Consider the following 22,109-nt stretch of genomic DNA (forward strand, 5'->3'; position numbering starts at 1 on the left):
CTCCAGACTATCATGTGTCAAATCTATAAGATGACCAAAAAAATATATATTATGCAGTCTCTTATACACTACTTCTATAGATGGACAAAACGTTTGCTTCCAATGACTCGCTAGGGATAGTCTAGCCACTACCACAATTTGTAATATTAACTCCTGAATCGAACCCGGTACATAGTAAAAGTTATCTGGGATCCTTGGGCACCACTTCCTTAGTTATCAACTTAATAAATCTAATTTTATCATCCCCAAAATGTGTCACTTTAGAACATTGCCACCAGATGTGGAACAGACCCCAAAGCACCACATTGCCTCCAACAATCTGGAGTAATATTATCATCAATTTTATGAAACCTCTCTGGAGTCAAATACCAGTGTTACAAAACTTTACATCCATTTTCTACCGAAAGCGATGAAATAGAACTTTTACCGACTGAAGTAAATCATAGACCCCAGATATCCTCCTCCAAAGTTGCTCCAAAATCAGCTTCCCAAGACAGTATATTTATTTATTATCTTTATTGGTTTTTATATACCGGCATTTAGACTTGCCTTCAAAATGGTTTACAAGCTTGATATAAAACGGTAACATTCAAATCATATAAAATTAAATAAAACATATTAAATCTAAAAATACAAGTGTTATACATACTATAGAATATCAAACTGAATTACTTAATTAAAATACAAACTCAATATTTATCACTCTAAAAATGTATCAAATAAACAAGTAAAATAATTATAAATAGATGTAGTGCTTACTAAAAGTTGTCTGTTTGAGTTGTTCTCATTCATTATCCTTATAGGCATTACAGAAAAGCCAGGTCTTGAGACCTTTTTTAAAAGCTTTAATATCTAATTGTATCCTTAGTTCTGTTGGGAGAGTATTCCACAGCTTGGAGATGGTTCTTTCCCTTACTTTCCCTTACTTGACTCAAATGGGCAGAATTTACGGAAGGGATGGTTAGCAATCTTTTGTTTGATGATCTTAAGCTTCTTTGAGGCTTGTTTAACCTGATTGCTGCATTTAACCAGTCCGTTTGGGCACTATAGATTAGTTTGGGTATAATGCAAAGTATTTTGAATTGGATTCAATATTTTATGGGGAGCCAATGCAAATTTATCAGGGTTGGTGTTATGTGGTCGCTTTTTTTTTGCTTCCGGTTAAGACTCTAGCTGCTGCATTTTGCAATACTTGAAGTGGGCGGAGTGTGGAAGACGGTAGACCTAGTAGGAGTGAATTGCAATAATCACTGCTGGAAAAGATCAGTGACTGGAGAACTGTTCTGAAGTCATTCTGAGTTAATAGTGATTTTAAACGTCTGAGAGTCAAATGTTTGCTACAGCTCTCCCTTATTTTGTTGGCTATGTGCTTTTTAAAAGAAAGTTCATTATCAATAATTATTCCTAGGTCCCTTGCGCTATCAGTTGGTTTAATTATACTGTTGTCCTGGAGCAATTTGCTCGACTAAGATTTGTGGGTTTTCTTTCTAGCAATATAATTTCAGTTTTATTGATATTCAGGACCAATTTCATATGCGATAGAAGAAGTTGTTTAATTGCTGTTAGATACAGTGTAGTTAGTTTGTAGATCTTCTCAATAGTGTCGTGTATTGGAACCAAAATTTGAATATCGTCAGCATATAAAAAGTACGTAAGCCCTAGTCCAGATAAAAGGTGACAAAGGCAACATATATACGTCAAATAATGTCAGCGACAGTGCTGAGCCTTGAGGAACACCAGGATCAACTGTTATCTTCTCTGATGTTATCTTATTTACTTGGACTTGAGATGAGCGGTTATTAAGAAAGGAGGAGAACCATTGAAGAGTGTTCTCTATTAGTCCTATTTTGGCCAGTCTATCAAGCAGTATATGCTTCGGCTTAACTGGTGGCTCTCCAATTAGATTCGTATATATTTTAGACATTATCCCCTTAATCCTCCCATTACCATCACACAACCCTTCCATAAAAGATTTGCCTTTAGAAAGTGCCGAACCAACTTGCATAGATTTCATATAATGACATAGCTGAATATAGGGATAAAAGGTCTTTGTCAACAAGATTATATTTGTCCCTAAATACTGCAAAAGCAACAGGGGAATTGTTAACCTAGAGATGCTTAAAAGACTGTAAGCCTAAAGTATCCCATCTAATAAAAATCCACTGAGTGAAGTCCAAGAAGGAAGTCTCTATTAAAACTGCTCTACGCCCAACCAGTGAGTCTTTCCAGCTCTCCCAGATCATCATCATAAATTAGCATATGGAGAAATATGAACCGGTTAAGACTCTAAATTTCCTAGGTAACCAAAACTGTGAGTTAATTGGAACATCCCCCACAACAGCCTGCTCCATATCTGACCAAGGTTTAGAATTCTTTTGCAAATGCCAAATCTACAATGGCCCTCATACGAGCCGCCACATAATGAGGTCAACATTCAAAGCTGGCCGTTAAGTAACGTAGCCATATATAACTTATCCTACTAAGTTACGATATATATTCAGTGGCACGGCGAAGCTGCTACTTAGCCACGTAAGACCTACTTATCTGGCTAAATAGTGCTGAGCGCACTTTGAATACTGACCTCAGTATTTTTTTTAAGAATCAGGTGCTCCATGCCATCTGCAACTTTAGGTAAGTATAGAATTTTTTGTGCTAGTCTCGGAGGTGGCGTCAGATGAGTGCCGCGGCTCTCAGGGCCTACCCACAAGCTGCGAAACGTAACATCATGCTGTTTAGCCAATTCATTTTCGGATTTCTATTCACATTAATAGCATGAGCATGCTACTGGAGACATGTGGTGTTTTTACATGCAAGTTTAAATTTTTTAGCACATATAAGCTACTTTTTTTTTTTAGTAAGTTGTATTGCTTAGACACCATACATCAAAATCACAGTGAGCTATAGCATGGAATCTTGTTACTAATAGATTTAGGAACAGTATTTTGAGCAGAAGAAATAAGAGATCACCGTTTCAGAAAGAAATAGGGCAGAATCAGCAAGCCACAGCAGGACACGCAAACCCATTCCAGGCAGCTCACCGTTCCCTCTCTGATGCCAGCACCACAGCGCTTTTCCAAAATTCATGGGCCAGCTGTGCTAATCTGACAATGCATGAGGTTAGCACCATTTCTTCAGGGTTGCCCCTCGGAGACAATAATATTTCTTTAGTAGATCCCCCCCCATCACCGGGCACAGCAGCGTAACTGATCGTGAGGATGCACAGCTTGCATTATAAACACATGCACAGCACGACGACAAGTGTATAAAAATACAAAGCCACAAGTATGATAATTCATGGCCTTGGAAAGACTGGAAGCCACAGAGCCTCAAGTATACATTCATGGGGTCTTCTAAACATACAATAAATACTACAAAAGCAAAACAGTTCATCACACGAGATGCAGGAAATATTTTTTGCCTGTTTAACAATAAACAAGAAGCGTAATTCTTTCCAGATTTGCCTTGGGCGTCATCGGTTTTTTTTTCTTAACACATCCCAACAACAAGTCTTAGGGTGGCTCATGGCAATGATTCTCTTCTGGCACTGGGGGAAAAAAATCAATTCTCTGTCGTTCCAGTTTAAACCGATTACAATGGTTTCCTTAAAAGGTGCACAAATTGGATAATAAATATTTGTACTCCGGGACTGCTAGATCAATGTTGTTACTCTAAACCTAAACCACATGCTTTTCTTCCTCACCTTTCCATTGGAAGCCAACAGGACAATGTCTTCTTGCCTAAAGGCAAGGTAGAAAGAAGCAAACTCTGAGCCCTGCACGGGACAGGCATTATTCCTTCTCTGCCCAGTATCCAGAGGTCTAGCCTCAGCTGGATACCCTCTCAGTCCTTTAGCCTCCAGATCAGAAAGTCTGATTTATTGTCAAAGGCAGTCTCTTACTTATCCAGACGAAATATGACAGACGATATCGTGATCTGGCTCAGCTTCCTGCACTCGGGTGGGGAGGGTCTCAACAGAGCCACATGCTCATAATATCACACTGCAGAGCCGAATAGAGGAGAGGAAGATCACCAATGACAATAATTGTTTTGCCACAGTAATGTGTATAGCAAGGATGAAATTATGGACCAGCCCGTAGCTCGGCAGTATTACTGGAGTGCACACTGGAACTGAAGTTGCCCGTTCAGGTGCACCACAAGGGGCGATGGAGAGAAGGCAGCCTCTGTTACCGCAGCGACTCCTACTGGCGGAAGGCCAGCACTGAGGATTAGTCTCTGAGACCAACTCTCGGTCAATAAGGGAACCTGTGCCCCCGAGCGTACCATCTGATGAGGCAAGGAGATTATAATATGCGGAAAACTGGGCATGAAAAAGGGAGGAAAAAAAACTCAATCACGGAAATGATTGGCTGGAGCTGCCTCTGTAAAGAGGAAGTAAATGTACAGCTAAGAATTACTGTGACACTGTACAAGACTCCTCTAACAAACAGTCAAAGCTCAGACTGTCAGGGGATGTTAATCCACGCTAGGTTTTCAGACTCTCAGCCCTAGGTCATCTAGTGCTGTTTGCCCTACAGAATGCACTGGGATAGAGATTTATAAAACCACTCGACGACACAGATTTTGGCAAGCCTGCGAACCCCTCTTGCCCTACGACTTCATCCAAGTGACCCCCATTATCAGCAATGCCTCGGGTGACAGCAGGTGGTCACTCTAGAGTGAAGTCAAGATGGATTTTAAAAAATTAAAACAGATAAAAAAAACAAAACATAGCAACATGGGGAAAGTGCCAGAAAAAAAAAAAACCAAAAACCAACAACCCAAGATAAACTAAAGATGCCTGCCTGCCATTTCATTGAGCCACTCTGATGACATCTTCTCTTTCTTTTTCATTCTGTTTTTGTGCCATGGACTTGCTCTGGCGAGGTCGGGAAGGTACCACGCCTGGACGTTAGGCATGCCGCGGAGCGGCCGGGTGTCACTGAAGGCAGGGCAGGCAATCCTCAGCCCGTAGCAGCTGCCGTGCCACATGGGAGACAGGAACCAGCCAGACTAACAGCAGTTTCCCAGAGCAAGCTCTAGGAAGGCTGCTGGACCAGCAAAGGTGCGTTAGCTGGGGCTCCTTGCATACAGCTCTCAACCTGGGACATATCCAGTACTGGTCCAGTGGGAACGTGTTCTAATGCAAAGGATAAATATACCACAGTTCCCTCGGAGCCAACAGCCTTTGTAGCTCTGCTGCAATGTCTCCCAGTCCTGAACACCTAGGACTACACCACAGTCTCGTTTTCTTCTTATAGTCTGGTTTTCCTTTTTTTCTTTTAATGATTTGTCTTCTGGCCCTGAAACATTTGTCATAGCAGTGCCCTAGGAAATTAGTCTTAGTAGTGGGGAGATAACAGGGAACCAGTCTGGCTCAGGACTGTAAGCAATAACTAGGCCTGGTCCTTTTAACTTCCATTTCAAACCATTCTGGGATTTTCTCTGTGTAAGATAGGAAAAAGAAAAGCCCAGGGCATATCTTCCTTATGACCTGCCGCAAGTAATCAAGGAGAACTGCCTTAAAGATATTCCAGGCTTTCTGAATCTCCACCCTACAAACTGCTTACTTCTGCCTGACAGCGTGATATGAGAGGATTCATTCACGCTGCCACACCACTCCTGGGGGAATTCTGCGCACAAAAACTTAAAATTCGGCAAACTTTATATTGGTCAAAATACAATTTACATGACAGTCTTTAAGTAATTACATTTTAAATTAATACAGAAAATTACATTTCAGATGCAGAATTTTAAATAATTTTGAACAGAATTTCCCTAGAAATTCACTGTAAGAGTGTCCCTTCCACTCGCTCTCCCTATGGCCACTCTGCCCTCTCAGGCCCCAACTCCTCCACCTGCCAGTATCTCTCCCTTCCACCTCCAGGCTCAACCCCTTCCACTCCCAGAGTTTGACCACATTCTCAGTACTGCTCCTCACACAGGCTTCCTCTGTCCCTCACTCTCTCACACACACATGCTTCCTCTCTCTAGTGCACATACACCCTCATACAGGCTCCCTCACTCTCTTGCGCATACACACACACACACATCCCCTCATACAGGGTCCCTCTCTCTTGTTTACACACCCATACAAGCTCCCTTTCTCTCTCGCAGGCTACCTATGTCTCTCTCTCACGCACCCCTTCACACAGGCTCTCTCTCACATATACACAGTCCCTTCACACAGGCTAGCACCCTCACATACACACAAGCTCCCAATCTCTCACACACATACACACTCCTTCACAATCTCCTCATATAGGCTCCCTTCCTCTCTCTGGCAGCCAAACTCAAGCATCCCCCCCACCGTGTTCTCTCACACTCCTTTGCTCATCCTCCTCACTCTCTTACTCACCGCCTCCTCCCTGCTCTCTCTCTCTCACACATTCTCTCCCCCTCCCCTCTCCCTTCCCACACACACTCTCCTCTCTACACACACTCACTCTCACTGGGGCCTTCATGTTCACCGCAAATGGCACGTGCTCCGTTTGTGACACACCAGGGTCTCCTCTGCCATTTTCTGCACAGAATTTGGCAATTTTGTGCAGGGGGGATTCTGCGCCAGGACTAGGTTACAGTAACCTAAGTGGGAGCCCAAGAGGTGCAGCCGAATGCAAAACAGTGACCTGGAAGCATGGACAGAGATTTGTATGTGTGGGAAGGAACCTGCAAGCAAAGCAAGGCTTGTCACAAGACCCATCTTCGAAAATAGAGAGCATGAAGGTCAGGAACCCTGTTTTCACTGTCACCATCCTGAAAAAGAAAGACAATCCCACTATGGGTATCGTTTTAGTTTTGTTTTTACCAGACCTGCACAGATTATAATTGTGTTTCTAATTAACCATTTAGAAGTAAGATAAAAGGAGGACCCCTCCCAAAATTTCAACATCAGATTGCGCTCTCCCAGAGTAAAAATCGTGCTTGGAATTACAGGATTTTTTGGCAGGGCAAGGTCTGCTGTGACCGTGGCGCTTCCTGGACTTACCCCGGCTCGGAGTCTGCACGGAGAGCAGGAGCACTCTGTTCTGGCACGCTAACATCCCCGCTGGACTGGCTGGGCTTCAGGTTGCCCTCCCCACTCTCAGCTGCAGCTTCTTTCTTTTCTTCTTAGCAAAAAAGTTCTTGAAGGTTTGGAATTTTGATTTTTTCTTTCCTAAGAGCCAGGAAATAAAAAAAAAAAAAAGCAAGGAGAATGCGTTAGGCATGCCGGCCCCCTGTGATCGATAAGGCTTCTCTTTCATCTGATGCCCGTCACGACGCTCTCCAAAGCAAGAGCCCCTCATTATTCCAGGAGTGCGAGCCGGCCGCCAGAACTCATGTACATGAGAGCTGCCCCCCTAGAGCGAATTCCTACGGCGGGTTATTACAGCAGCCGTCCCTACCAGACTCCGCAAAATACCAAGCTGCCCGTTTCTCGGTTCTATGGGGTTTGTGTTTAAATCTGGTTTATTAAACTTTTCATTAAAATACATCAACTTAAAAAAGTTAGTTTACAGGATCCATAAGCGAGATAACAACATACAAAAACCTGAAAAGATAACAGCAGTAACCTACTGTAAAACCAGTTGATAATCTCTCAGCCCACCTCCCCCCATATTCTGTGGCCTTTTTTCATCTTATTCCTGCATCTCCTTTCTTTTTTGTACTAATCTCCTCTGGTTTGGCAGGAAAAGTGTGTACATGTTCCCTGTTTTTAAAGATTTCGGTTGTTAAATTCATTGCTCACTCGTTTCTGTTGTGTATATACACTTCACATGGTTTTATCTTTTTGCTGCTAGGACCTATAGTCGTGGCAGATTTTATTTGCTATTAATCTCAGGTTGTTGATGTAAGCATGTATACTTTATTTTTATGTTAATTTTGTCTATACATCGCCTTGGGCGTTCACGATAGGCGTTTAATAAAATTTAGAGAAATAAAGGCGATGCCTGCAGGGGTGAAGGCAGTCCAGCAGATCCCCAGCTCAGTAGCAGCGTTAAGAGCTGCCATGCAGAAGACTGGGGTTACATTGCCCGACCTGACTTCTGCTCCCTATGCCGACCAGGCTCGGGATGTTGCACAGGCAGTGTTCACAGTACCCTGGAGGAAATCTCAGCCGTTCCACAATGGTGACACCTACTGGCCAGACATGAGTGCGCTTGTTCGGGGCTCCAGAGAAACAACAGTCCATGTTCCCTGCCTAAACACCACCACTGCAATGGCTGATCTAGGTGAAGGGGGAAAACTCCAAGTTGTTAAAAAGGAAGATTCACAGCACCCAATAGAAGCTGGCTCCAAATTGGTTGGAAAACTGCCAGGCCAAAATAAATAAATAAATGAATGCTAGTAAGCTAAAATGAAATTGCTCTCTATATATATATTATCATGGTTAAAAAAGAAATGTCTCAGGGACCTCGGTCTTCAGTCTGAATCTGTGCATTAAGACAGCTGGGAATCCTGCTGCAAGCCATCGCGCTGTACTGCAGCCTCCGCTCCAAAGAGAGTACGACCAGAGTAAGGGACGACCTGGATCCCTTGCACAGCCAGCCTGCAAATTCCAGAGGGTCAAACACAGCCCTCCCCCGGCTTTAAAGGTGGCATTTAAATTCCAGGAGCAGTCAGTGATTATTGAAGCAAGACTGAGGTTTAGAAAAGAGAACCTCTCTCTTTCTCTGGTCTACCAGACGCTTTGCAGGTTCTGATTAAATTACTCCTTTAGTCTCATTTATATATGTTACCTGCCACAAAAACCAGCACACAGGCAATGAGGGCTCAAATGTCTAGAAGTTATCAGCAAGCAGGTTTGGTAGTTAAAACAAACATCCCCATTAGATTTTTGCCCTGATATTCATCTTATTCCAGAGTGTGATGTGTTCAGGAATGAGGAGAGTTAGTGACGGTGAAATAGGAGAAGAAATAAAGAAACTGTGGAAAAAATATATGATTAAGCCCCTGTGGTCCTGAGTCGCTAAGGCTTTTCTCCCATTCTGTGTGTAATGGAGAGAGGCTTGGGCCTGATTCATACCCCCAGCTTCTGCTTCATGGGGCTGGAAGAGGCCAGGGATGCTGTGGAGGAGTGGGAGAGGGAATCCTGGTCACTGCACAACAGCGACCCCAGTGGGTGGAATTCTGAATGTAGGGAGACCGAGTTCCTATGGCAGCTGCAGCCGGTGGTCCCCTTCTGTCACTGCTGCGATGGCTGGGGCACAGAGGGACGAGGGCGAGAGAGGGAACAAAATATAGACAAATTCCAGGCAGCTTCAAATGAAGGCTTACGGTGCCTTAGGACAGGCGTCCGTGGAGCAGGCAGCACCAAAGGAGCATCCCAAGCTCATTTGGTAGCTGGGCTGTCACCTTTGGCTCTGTCTGGATGAAGGAGTGCCACACACCATGTGGGGGCAAGGAACGGCAAACCGAAGAAGATGGAGGAGGAGGAGCGCATCGTGTTTGGTGTGTGTGTAGTTTATTGTGCAGAACCAGGCAGCTGTCAAGCCCTGCACAAGGCGGCATTCTTTCCAGTCCAATCATGTGTTCTCTGACAACGATTCCCTCCGCAGCGCTTTGTCTCAGTTTGTGCTTTGCACGTTACGGGCGTTTGTGCTAAAGGCATTGTTCTTCCTTAGCCCAAAGGCTGTTTGTTTTTTTTTCCCCCAGCTACATCTTGCTACCAAGTAAACAAGGAAGACCAAGCACTGCTCACCGGGTCTCTAGACCTGACAGCAAGCACAGCCAGGAGGCCGTGTGGTAGGAGAGCACGCTGAGCTGAGTAATTTAGGCGTTTTCTAGCACATCGACATTTTTGTTCTCACAACTTGTCTAATTTCTTTTCTCCTCTGCAGACGTTTTCACTTTTTGCCTTCCTGCCCAACTCTCAGTGGAAGAACCAAAAGGCACAGCCTCCAGGGTTTCCCCGTTTCTATCCCACGCAGCCCTATGCGCCTCCTTTCCCTCTGAAAATCCTCCTCGGGTACAAGGCGTCCACTGGCTTTGCATCCGCCTTTCTGCATGGAAGAAATTCCAATGGAAAACCAGGCCCACAGATCTCAAAATCCGACCCAACACGTTACTTCCCGCCTCTCTGACCTAACAATGCCTCTTCGCAGTCTGGCCAGAAGCACACAGGCTATAGAAGATTTTTATCCAAAACAAAGGAGGGAAGCTTTTGAACAGCAAAATTTACCAGGTTCCTGTACATGGTTTTGAATATCGCTCTCAAAGAAATATTAATTCTTTATGTTAACTCTAATAGTTTACGCATGACCCTCTGCTTCTAGGGTTATCTTGCTAAAGTTTCGGAGCTGAATGTAAAACTAAATCTGACCTACTGTATTTACATAAGCAGTAATGCCTTTGCTCTGTTACATTTTAGACTAACGAGTTACAGTAAGGAGTGAGGTAGATTTTACTTACAGCTTATTATTTATAGAGTGTTGTTTCATTATTGTATTTCTAGGACTTGTTTTGTTACTTTTGAACTTGTGATAATGCATTTTACCTTGGATTTTAATGTGACTTGCTGTAACTTTGCCCTGACTGTACGGACACGCAGATAAATCAAATCAATGAAAATGTCAAACATACTGTTATAGAAGGTGCCAGGCAGTGCAGACTCTAGGATCTTCAAGCTAGAACGTTATTTCATCACTACCGCCTCTACAACACTGCATTACATTATGTCCCTTATGCTAAAAAGAAGTCATTGCAATATCTTTATTTATTTATTTAAAAACTTTTCTATACCGTCGTTTAGTAGTGCACCATCACAACGGTTTACATTTAGGCACGAAATAGGTTTGATAGTTTTCTAAGTTATCCAAGCGGTGCCAATATTTTACGGTTACATTGTTCAATAATATACTCTAATTGAAAAGTGGGTTGGAGATGCTATTTACGATTGCCGTGCTAATCGTATATGTGCATACTGTATTTAAATTAATATTTAATTATGAGTAAAATAACAAAAAATAATAAAATAATAAAGATAAACAACTCTGCTTTTATAGGTGATTTTCAGCTGAATGTATTTGTTGTTTCTTCAGCGACCTTACTGTGGAATGCTTTTTTGAAGAGCCAAGTTTTTAAGCTTTTTTTGAAGATTTATTGCTACGGTAGTAGATCTACCACAATAAAATATAATCACATTCCCACCAGTACTCCTATTGAAACAATACATGGATTTTTCTCCTACTATTGACTTAATGGGCTCGGCAAGTGCAGCAACAGAGACCATAGGACCTGTGGACCCTTCTCTCTGAGGAAATGGGGAACAGTGTCACCCATGAACAGAGCAAGATTCAGGTGGGCCTGCAAACATCACTACATTCCAGCGTCTTTGTTCTTGGTAGAGCTGGGTGCAAAAAAATACTCACGCATGATAAAATCTCTATCTGTCGCAATGCATTACACACAGACATCAGGAAACCCAATTACCTGAACATTCTTCTCCCGCTTCTTCTGCCTGCGGAATTTGTGCATCCCTGGCATCTGCAGCCATAATGTAGTCACTGAAAGAGAGAACGTTTGATCACTTATTTTGGTCTCTTAACTGGTTTCCAAACTAATGCTTAAAATGGTTTATAATAATATAATCAGAGAATATTTAAACAGAACAAATGCAAGAAATTGCATAGTATAAACAAAATAATACCATCACAAAGCATACATCAAATAAAATATCAATATAAACAAGAAACTAGTTATTGGTGATCATAGGTGATGAATGAACAAAAAATAAAATTCTTCCAGCAGTTTTTCTACTAAAAGTCAAGGCTTTGGAACTGGTCTTACATGAAATCTAAAAGGCCATTACTTAATCTAAAACCAAATTTTTTCAAATTATCTTTCCTTTCACTCAATGAATTCCCCTCTGTTACAATTCAAGAGAGCAGTTTCGGTGCACTGTTAAGAACATAAGTACATAAGACGTTGCCATACTGGGTCAGATGAGGGTCCATCAAGTCCAACATCCTGTTTCCAACAGCAGCCAATCCAGGTCACAAGTACCTGGCAAGTACCCAAAAATTAAGTAGATCCCATGCTACTAATCCCAGTAATAGCAATGGCTATTCCTAAGTCAACTTGATTAATAGAAATTAATGGACTTCTCCTCGAGGAACTTATCCAAACTTTTTTAAACCCAACTACACTAACTGCCCTAACTCTGGCAACAAATTCCAAAGCTTAATTATGAATTGAGTGAAAAAACAATTTTCTCCGTTTTATTTTAAATGTGCTACTTCCTAATTCATGGAGTATCCCCCAGTCCTTTTGTTATCGAAATTTTAAATAACCAATTCACATTTACCTCTTCTAGACCTCTCATGATTTTAAAGACCTCTATCATATCCCCCCCTCAGGCGTCTCTTCTCCAAGCTGAAAAGTCCTAACCTCTTTAGCCTTTCCTCGAAAGGGAGCAGTTCCATCCCCTTTATCATTTTGGTCGTCCTTCTCTGTACCTTCTCCATCACAACTATATCTTTTTTGAGATGTAGCAACCAGAATTGTACACCGTATTCAAGGTGCGCTCTCACCATGGAGCAATTCAGAGGTATTATGACATTTCCATTTTATTCACTATTCCCTTCCTTATAATTCCTAACATTCTGTTTGTTTTTTTGACTGCTGCAGCACACTGAGCCAATGATTTGAATGTATTACCCACTATGATAATAGAAGGACTAGGGGGCATTCCATGAAGTTAGCAAGTAGCACATTTAAGACTAATTGGAGAAAATTCTTTTTCACTCACCACACAATAAAGCTCTGGAATTTGTTGCCAGAGAATGTGGTTAATGCAGTTAGTGTAGCTGGGTTCAAAAAAGGTTTGGATAATGGACATCTCCTCCAAGAACTTAACAGCTATTAATCAAGTTTACTTAGAGAATAGCCACTGCTATTAATTGCAACAGTAACATGGGATCTTCTTAGTGTTAGGATAATTGCCAGGTTCTTGTGGCCTGGTTTGCCCTCTGTTGGAAGCAGGATGCTGGGCTTGATGGACCTTTGGTCTGACCCAGCATGGCAATTTCTTATGTTCTTATGATCTCTTTCCTGGGTGGTAGCTCCTAATATGGAACCTAACATCGTGTAACTACAGCAAAGCTTATTTTTTCCTATATGCAACACCTTGCACTTGTCCACATTAAAATTTCATATGCCATTTGGATGCCCAATCTTCCAGTCTCACAAGGTTCTCCTGCAATTTATCACAATCTGCATGTGATTTAATTTTGTATCATCTGCAAATTTGATAACCTCACTCTTCATATCCCTTTCCAGATCATTTATAAATATATTGAAAAACACTGGTCCAAATTCCTGAGGCACTCCACTGTTTACCTTTTTACCACTGAGAAAATTGACCATTTAATCCTACTCTCTGTTTCCTGTCTTTTAACCAGTTTGTAATCCACGAAAGGACATCACCTCCTATCCCATGACTTTTTAGTTTTCTTAGAAGTCTCTCATGAGGGACTTTGTCAAATGCCTTCTGAAAATCCAAACACACTACATCTACCGATTCACCTTTATCCAAGTTTATTAACCTCTTCAAAAAAATGAAGCCGATTTGTGAGGCAAGACTTCCCTTGGCTAAATCCATTCTGGCTTTGTTGCATAAACCAGGTCATTCTATATGCTCTGTGATTTTGATCTTTAGAATAGCTTCCACTATTTTTCCTGGTACTGAAGTCAGACTCACCAGTCTGTAGTTTCCTAGACTATCCCTGGAGCCCTTTTTAAATATTGGGGTTACATTGGCCACCCTCCAGTTTTCAGGTACAATGGATGATTTTAATGATAGGTTACAAATTTTAACTAATAGATCAGAAATTTCATTTTTGAGTTCCTTCAAAACTCTAGGATGCATACCATCTGGTCCAGGTGATTTGCTATTCTCTAGTTTGTCAATCTAGCCTTCTACATCTTCCAGGTTCACAGTGATTTGGTTCAGTTCATCTGACTCCTCACCCTTGAAAACCATCTCCGGAACTGGTATCTCCCCCAACATCCTCATTAGTAAACACAGAAGCAAAGAATTAATTTAGTTTTTCTGAAATGGCCTTATCTTCACTAAAAACCCCTTTAACCCTCAGTCATCTAATGATCCAACAGACTCCCTCGCAGTTTTCCTGCTTTGGATATATTTTTATAAGTTTTTATTATGAGTTTTTTCTTCTATAGCCAACTTTACTTCAAATTCTCTCTTAGCTTGTTTTATCAATGTTTTACACTTAACTTGCTTTTTCCCCCATTTTCTTCAGATGGATCCTTCTTCCAATTTTTGAAGGATGTCTTTTTTGGCTAAAATAGCCTCTTTCATCTCACCTTTTAACCATGACTGTAATCGTTTTGCCTTCCTTCCACCTTTCTTAAGGCGTGGAATACATATGGACCACACTTCTTAGATTGTTTAAAAATATTATGTCCATATCTATTGTACACTTTTAACCTTTGCAGCTGCACCTTTTAGTTTTTTTCTAACAATTTTCCTCATTTTATCAAAGTTTCCCTTTTCAAAATTTAGTGTTAGAGCTGTAGATTTACTTACTGTCCCCCTTCTAATCAGTTCAAATTTGATCATGTTATGATCACTATTGCCAAGTGACACCACCACCGTTACCTCTCACCAGATCCTGCATTCCACTAAGAATTAGATCTAAAATAGCTCCCTCTCTCATCAGTTCCTGAACCAATTGCTCCATTTATTTATTTTATTTATTTAAGGTTTTTATATACCGGCAATCATGAGAACATATCTTGCTGGTTTACATGAAACGGGAGTGCATTAAATACATCAAACTAGAACTCAGGTGACCGAAAGTACAGTTACAATTAACAAGGGTGGCAGAACTTGGTGAAGAGGAAGAAAAAGGAAAGAATAAATGGTTAAACGATATACAAGTCACATTACAAGTTATGTACAAATGGCATGATTAATGGCTGAATGTTTTGAGGAGTCCTTGGGTTGTGTCCTTGGATTGTGTCATTAAATTGTGTCTTGGAAAGCTTGCTTGAATAACCAAGTCTTAAGTCTTTTCCTAAAAGTTGGGAGGCAAGGTTCCAGTCTGAGATCTGTGGGCAATGAATTCCACAGAAGGGGGCCAGCTGTGGAGGTGGCGCGATCTCTTAGGGTAATGTGTCTAGTCGTTTTTGCAGGGGGAACTTGGAGTGTGCCTCTATAAACATCTCTGGTAGGTCTTGTCGAGTTGTATACTTGGAGAGGAAATTGAAGATCGAGGGAAGTGCATTGATGTATAGTTTTGAAAATGATACATATGGTTTTGTACATGATACGGAAGTATACGGGTAGCCAATGTAGCTCTTTCAGGATGGGAGATATGTGGTCTCTTTTTCTTGTGCCTGTTAGTAGTCGGGCTGCTGAATTTTGCACCATCTGTAATGGTTTGGAATACGAAGAAGGCAGACCTAGCAATAGGGAGTTGCAATAGTCTAATTTTGAAAAAATGACTGCCTGGATGATCGTTCTGAAGTCTTGAGCATGGAAGAGAGGTCTTATCCTTTTCAAGACCTGGAGTTTATAGAAGCAGTCTTTGGTTGTTTTGTTGATGTGTGCCTTGAAGCAGTCATTTAGTCCATCCAGGAACTTTACATCTCTAGCAAGTCCTGATGTTACATTTACCCAGTCAATACTGGGGTAATTGAAATTTCCCATTATTACTGCACTGCCAAATTAGTTAGCTTCCGTGATTTCTCTTAATCATGTCATGTGCCTCATTTTGCCCAGGTGGAAGGTAGTATACTCCTTTTCGCTATACTCTTACCCAACACCATGGGATTTCTACCTATATAGATTCTACTGTGCATTTACTCTCTTGTATGATCTTTATCCTGTTGGACTCTATACCCTCCTGTACATAAAGTGCTACACCCCCACCAAGTTGATCCTCCCTATCATTGTGATATAATTTGTACCCTGAAATAGCACTATCCAGTTGGTTATCCTCCTTCCACCAGGTCTCTGTGATGCCAATTTTGTCTCTCTCATCATTCACTGCTATATACTTACTCTCCCATTTTACTTCTTAGACTTCTGGCATTGGCATACAAAGTGTGTTTATTTGTATTAACAGCCTGCTTTTCAATTGACAGGGATAATTTGGAATCTTTTAGCTCAATGATTCCTTACTTATAGGCACACGCATTACTTTTGCTGTTCTTAGAACCTCTCTGTTTGGATGCCCTAACTCTCCTGCTTCATTAGTATCCTTTGAAGATACCTCCCTCTGAACCATGCGCTGCTGAGTGACTGTCCGCTTTCTCCTTGTTCTAGTTTAAAAGCTGCTCTCCTTTTTTAAAGGTTAGCACCAGAAGCCTGGTTCCACTCTAGATAAGGTAGAGCCCATCCCTTTGGAAAAGACTCCCCCTACCCCAAAAGGTTGCTCAGTTCATTACAAAACTGAATCCCTCTTCCCTTGTACCATCATCTCACCCATGTCATTGGTGCCCACATGTACCAAGTGTTTAATGTGCAGGTAAAGTAAAAAAAGCAAAGAAGCCAGCAAAAGTGTATATTATGCACTATGGTTTTTTTGAATACTTCAAACCAATGAATAACTCCTCGATTGTTCCAGAAATTGCATGTGGTTTTATTTTTATAATCAAATTGTTTTAGCAGATAGAAAACTAAAAGTTACAGTCTTTGGAGAACTGGGAGAATTGAATCTAATGTCCTGTTCTTGTTCCACATTCAGCATAGTGTTATAGAATAAGGTGATCACTTTTCAGTTATGGGGCATCAATTGCTAACACACAAGTTTTGAAATGAAACAATGAATATAGTTACAACATCTGTATTTGGGGGAAGAGGGGACTAGAAATGATTTTCCCATTGTCTGCAGCTGCTTGGAAATAGCACTCATACTGCAATCAAATTTGACTCAATCACTGGAGGGAGAATAATAAAATTATTTAATATAGAATTTAACTTTAAAGAGAGAGCTATTGTAAAATGAAGACACTAGCTAGGATGACGCTAAAAGACCAATTACAAGGGTTAAAATCTCCATGAGGTCTGGAGACAGTTCAAAAATACCATCTTGGAAGCCCAGATAAAATATATTAAAAAGTTTAAAAAAAAAGTTGAAAGAAAAACAAATGTCTGTCAATATGGTTAAATGGTGCTATGAAAGAGAATATTAAAGCCAAAAAACATCATTAAAAAATGGAAAGCAGGACCTAATAAGGAAAGTAGAAATTAACATATGAACTAGCAAATTTAATGACAACCATTAATAAAGCAGTCCACGAGAGAATTTGAGGAAAAATTTGCCAGAGAGGCAAACTAATAATGATAACTTTTTCCAAGTGCATTAAAAACAAGAAATCTGTGAGGAAGTCAGCTAGGCCATTAAATGACCAGAGGGTAAAAAAGGCACTCAGGGAAGATAAGGCCATTACAGAAAAACTAAGTTAATTCTTTGCTTTAAGGCTGCACGACAGAGGATGTTGGGTAAATAGCCACACTAGAACCTTTTCAGGCAGGGAAATCCCTACAGTGCACAAGAACATAGCATAACTATGGTAATATAGGCAAGCTGTACATATTTTCATATATATGAAAGAACATAAGAAATGCCATGCTAATTTCCTGAGGAAATTAGGAGTTATAGGATAGGAGGCAGGCAGTCTCATGGGGGACTTCTGAAAATCCAAACACACTATCAATTAGCTCACCTTTACCTATCAAAACATTCTAAAAGACTGGAAAAGCAAGACTTCCCTTGCTTGCGATCATGTTGACTCTTCTCCATTAAGCCATGTCTGTCTATTTTTACGGACAACGATTTTGTTTTTAAGAATGGCTTCTACTATTTTGCCTGGTACATTAGGCTCACCAGCCTACAGTTCTCAGGATCACTCTGGAGCCTTTTTTTTTTTTTTAAATCGGCACCACATTTGGCCACCTTCCAGTCTTCAGGAATTGTGGCTGTTTTAAATGACAGATTACTAGTAACAGATTAGCAATTTCACCTGAATGTGGATCCTCTTTGAAGGGTCTGACCAGGCAAGAAAGGTGAAATAAATATTAAAAAAAAACTTAAATAAATTAAATTCAGACGACCTGAAACAAATCAGTTATTCAGAAAGGAATAGAGAATTAAATTGAAAATATCAATGTCTCTGTATAGATCTAGGGTGCAGCTGCAACTTGGAGTACTGTGTGCATTTCTGCTCGCCCCATCTCAAAAAAAAGATTATAGAAGAGCTAGAAAAGATACAAAGAAGGACAACAAGAATGAGAAAAGGGGAGATGGAGTGGTTCCTGTATGAAGAAAGGCTAAACAGCTTAGGGCTCTTCAGCTTGGAGACCAGAGAAATCACTGAGGGTTATAAAACTGTGTGTGGTGTGGAACATATCTGGGAATGAGTAACAGGGAATGGATCGTGCCATGAAGATCTGCTTGGTACTTTCAAGTGACCTGGATTGGCCCCTGTCACAGACAGTTGGGCCACCAAGCCTGACACTTCTTATGGCTTATGTGGACGGCTCCCAAACCTTTGAAGCAGGCTGCATGTCCAGTCCTCATGTGCCATGTATTGTTGGTTAACAACTCATTAAAACAGGGGAAAGTGAGGAGCAGAGCAGCACCCTGCTACAAGGGCCATCTGCTAACACAGCACTAGAACAACCCTAGACAAGATTTAAACATGCACTTCCCAAAAAACTGAATCTGTAGGATGGGCAAGGGGAAATGATTTCTCTTCTCCAAATTAAAGTTCTCATTTCAAACCTTAAATTGCATTTATATCTACCTGACTGTATGAAGAAGCTAGGTTAAAATATCTAAGTTAAAAGTTTCATGAGGCTGAAATTAGAACTTCCTTATTGGTTCTTAGCACAGATAAAACAAAGCATAATACAGAATAATCACTAATAACAGGAAGGAAGCAACTACTGTGACACTCGACTTGTGAATCAAAGGAAGGCAGGTCGGTTACAACACGCTATGCGCCAAATGGAGTCCCTTGACTGTAGCCGTGAAACAAAAAACAAAAAAAACAAAAAAAGATAACGAGGTAGCTACTCCACTCCACTCCCTTTCCTATACCAGGCATGGCCTTGGACTCGTTGGCGATACGGCATTTATTGTCCTCAGCAGAAGGTGGAGCACTGCTCTATAGAGTAAAGGTTTGTGTGTGGCATCAGACAGGTGTCACGGATGACTTACAAGCTTTCCAGAACGTCCTGTTCTTACTTGAAATTTCTCTTTACAGCCGCTCTGGCTCATCTCAAGTACAGCGAGGCTTTTCCCCTCTTTATTGCTAACTGTATTGTTTTTAACTCTCTGCAATAAGCTTTTACAGGGAAGAATGTATAATTAACCATCGCCATTCTGGGTCTTAATTCTTCTTTTTTTTTTTTTTTTTAGAGAGTTTAGCGTTGTGCTCTGAATGCTGTAGGGTGAGAGGTTCCACGTTAACTTTCTAATGTCATTTCCGTCACTGAATTACACTGGTACCCCCACCCCCCTCTTTACCAGGGGCCACCTCCAGATGCTGCAGAGCACTCTCCAACTCAGCTCATGTCTGGAACTGGATTCGGCTGCAGGGAGTGTGTGTGTGGGGGGGGGGGGGGGGCAAGCTAATCTGTAAGGCCCAAGGGAACATGCCGAGTCTCTTGGGGGGGGGGGGGACCAAAACAGTCCTCGCACCAAGAGCTGTGGTCTAAAATAAAAAGTAAAGTTTACTAAAAGAAACCTCAATCATTTCAGCAATACAAAAGGTAGAAAAACACAAGCGGTAGTTCTGCCGTATCTGGCAAATACAAAAACAGGAAAAACACAGTCCTGAAACAGTCCGCAGGCGCGCATGCCGAGAGAAGCAGGACAGCACAATCCGTGCTCCCCTGGGCTCTTGAAAGGTCTCCTCTCACTCAGATGCCCCTTCAGGAATCCTGCTCTCCCAGTTGGATAGGAATTCTCAAATACCTAACTGCCGAAATGCTGTCTCCTGGACAACCTTCTTATTCTTCGGCCTGAGGAAGAACAACTATCCTGGAACAGCTCTCGAGGTCCCTGTGAGGGTGACCGAGCAAATCACCTAGGCTGGAGCAAACGCACCACACTGACTCCGGCCTCTCTCTAATGCAATTTCAGCTCCCTTAGCATTCACAGAACTTTTTACACCACGGTAGACTGCCTTAACGCTGGACAGCGCACACAACACAATAGTGGATTGCCTACCTTTGCAGTAACCCTTCCCAGTCCTTATGGTTTGGGTCAGAAACAAAATAAACATTAATCAAAAGATGGCCCAGAGGCATTGCCATGAGGAAGATTCCCGGCTCGATCCCCAAGTCTTCCGCTCCAGAGGTCGGCCGGAGCAAGAGATGCTGTGGATGCAGCTTTCACAGCCCCCTGGGAGAGGGAAGTCATGGTCATAGTTCAAGGGTGACATGAAAGGACTTGAACGGGTAAATGTGAAATGGTTATTTACTCTTTTGGATAATACAAGGACTACAGGGGGCATTCCATAAAGTTAGCAAGTAGCACATTTAAAACAAATCAGAGAAAATTTCTCACATGTAACACAATGAAGCTCTGGAATTCGTTGCCGGAAGATGTGGTTAAGGTAGCTAGTGTAGTTGGGTTTAAAAGAGGGTTGGATACATTCCTGGAGGAGACGTCCATAAATTGCTATTAATCATAGCCACTACTTGTTGTTGGCATTAATAGCATGAGATTTAAATTTTGGGTACTTGCCAGGTACTTTTGACTTGAATTAGCCACTGTTGGAGACAGGGATTTTATCATGACCCCTAGTTCCACAGCTTACTTTCCATCAGAACAGGTTTGATTCCTGTGCATCATTAATACTTCTCAGGCAGGGGTGGATTGGCCTATCAGGGCTTCAGGCATGTCCCGCTGTGCCAGTTAAGCCAATCACATGACTGGTGTGGCTCGCAGCGGCCCCATACCTGTGGAGCTGCTGCAATCAATATCAGGTCCTGCAGCAGCTCTCCGCTCAGTTCTTTAAATTTGGTTTTTTTTGTGTGACTGGAACCGCGATTCCATGGACCTGCACCTCGGACTATTTTTCTGTGCGGCTACAGGACCTGTCATTTTTTTTTTTTAATCCCATGGCATCGCCAATGTAGTATGCGATTGATCCTCTCATCACCACAGCAGCAGAAAACGCTTCCACCGCCTCCCTTCACATCAGCCCTACCCGTGTCTCAGTGCGGGAGGCCTCTCCTTGATCTCTGCCGCTGGCTGGGCCAGCCTCCCTTACATTGGGGCTGTGGCAGAACATAACTTCCCCCCAATTCCCTCCCTACACTGAGGCCTTCCTGTCCATCTCTTCCCATACCAGGACCATCAGCAGGTATCCCTGCCCGAGTCTTTCCTCATCACCAATGTAAGTAAAAATGTTTTGTTATATATTTAGAGGCAGCAGAGGGGGAAGAGTGAATGAGAGTGTGTCAGTGAGTGTGCGCGCGCGCACGTGTGAGTGAGAGAGCCATTTGAACGTGGAAGCATGTATGTGCATGCATGCAAGTGTGTATGAGGGAGCATGTGTTTGTGTATGCACCAGTGTGAGTGAGGGAGAATGTGTATCAGTATGTGCAATAGGAGAGTGTGTGTGTTTCAGCTGTCTGCATATGCGATGGAAGCGTGTGCATTTCAGCCGGGCATGTGTGACAGCACGTGCGATAGGAATGTGTCAGAATGTGTGATGGGAACGTGTATGTTTCAGCTGGGTGTGAATGTCAGTATGTGTGAGGGAGCGTGCATGTGTCAGCAGGTGCGATGTGTGTGTTTCAGCTGGGTATGTGTCATTGTGAGTAAGGGAGCGTGTGTGTGCCAGAGCATTCATGTCAGAGACTAACAGGCCGATACAGTAGAGTGCGCTCCAGTGGAGCGCACTGTTAACCCACAATTGGACGCGCGTTTTGGACGCGCTAGCTTTACCCCATATTCAGTAAGGGGTAATAGCGCGTCCAAAATGCACGCCCAACACCCCCCCCCCCCCCCCCGAACCTAATAGCGCCCGCAACATGCAAATGCATGTTGATGGCCCTATTAGTTATTCCCGCACGATCCAGAAGGCAAAATGTGCAGCGAAGCCGCACATTTTGCTTTCAGAAATTAGCGCCTACCCAAAGGTAG

The 22,109-nt window shown here is 42.1% G+C and overlaps 1 protein-coding gene across 8 annotated transcripts in view; it reads right to left on the reverse strand.

The window, feature by feature from the left end:
* KIAA1210 (KIAA1210 ortholog) overlaps nucleotides 1–22,109 on the reverse strand; it is a 228,882-nt gene that overhangs the window by 40,513 nt on the left and 166,260 nt on the right. For all 8 annotated transcript variants that reach the window (XM_029607596.1, XM_029607593.1, XM_029607595.1 and 5 more), the window contains 2 exons: nucleotides 11,410–11,483; nucleotides 6,986–7,153 (listed from right to left, as the gene is read on the reverse strand). The gene's annotated coding sequence lies outside the window, so the exon portion shown is untranslated. The remainder of the gene's footprint in view (nucleotides 1–6,985; nucleotides 7,154–11,409; nucleotides 11,484–22,109) is intronic.

The sequence above is a fragment of the Rhinatrema bivittatum genome, chromosome 6 (genome assembly GCF_901001135.1).
Source record: "Rhinatrema bivittatum chromosome 6, aRhiBiv1.1, whole genome shotgun sequence".
Classification (NCBI taxonomy): domain Eukaryota; kingdom Metazoa; phylum Chordata; class Amphibia; order Gymnophiona; family Rhinatrematidae; genus Rhinatrema; species Rhinatrema bivittatum.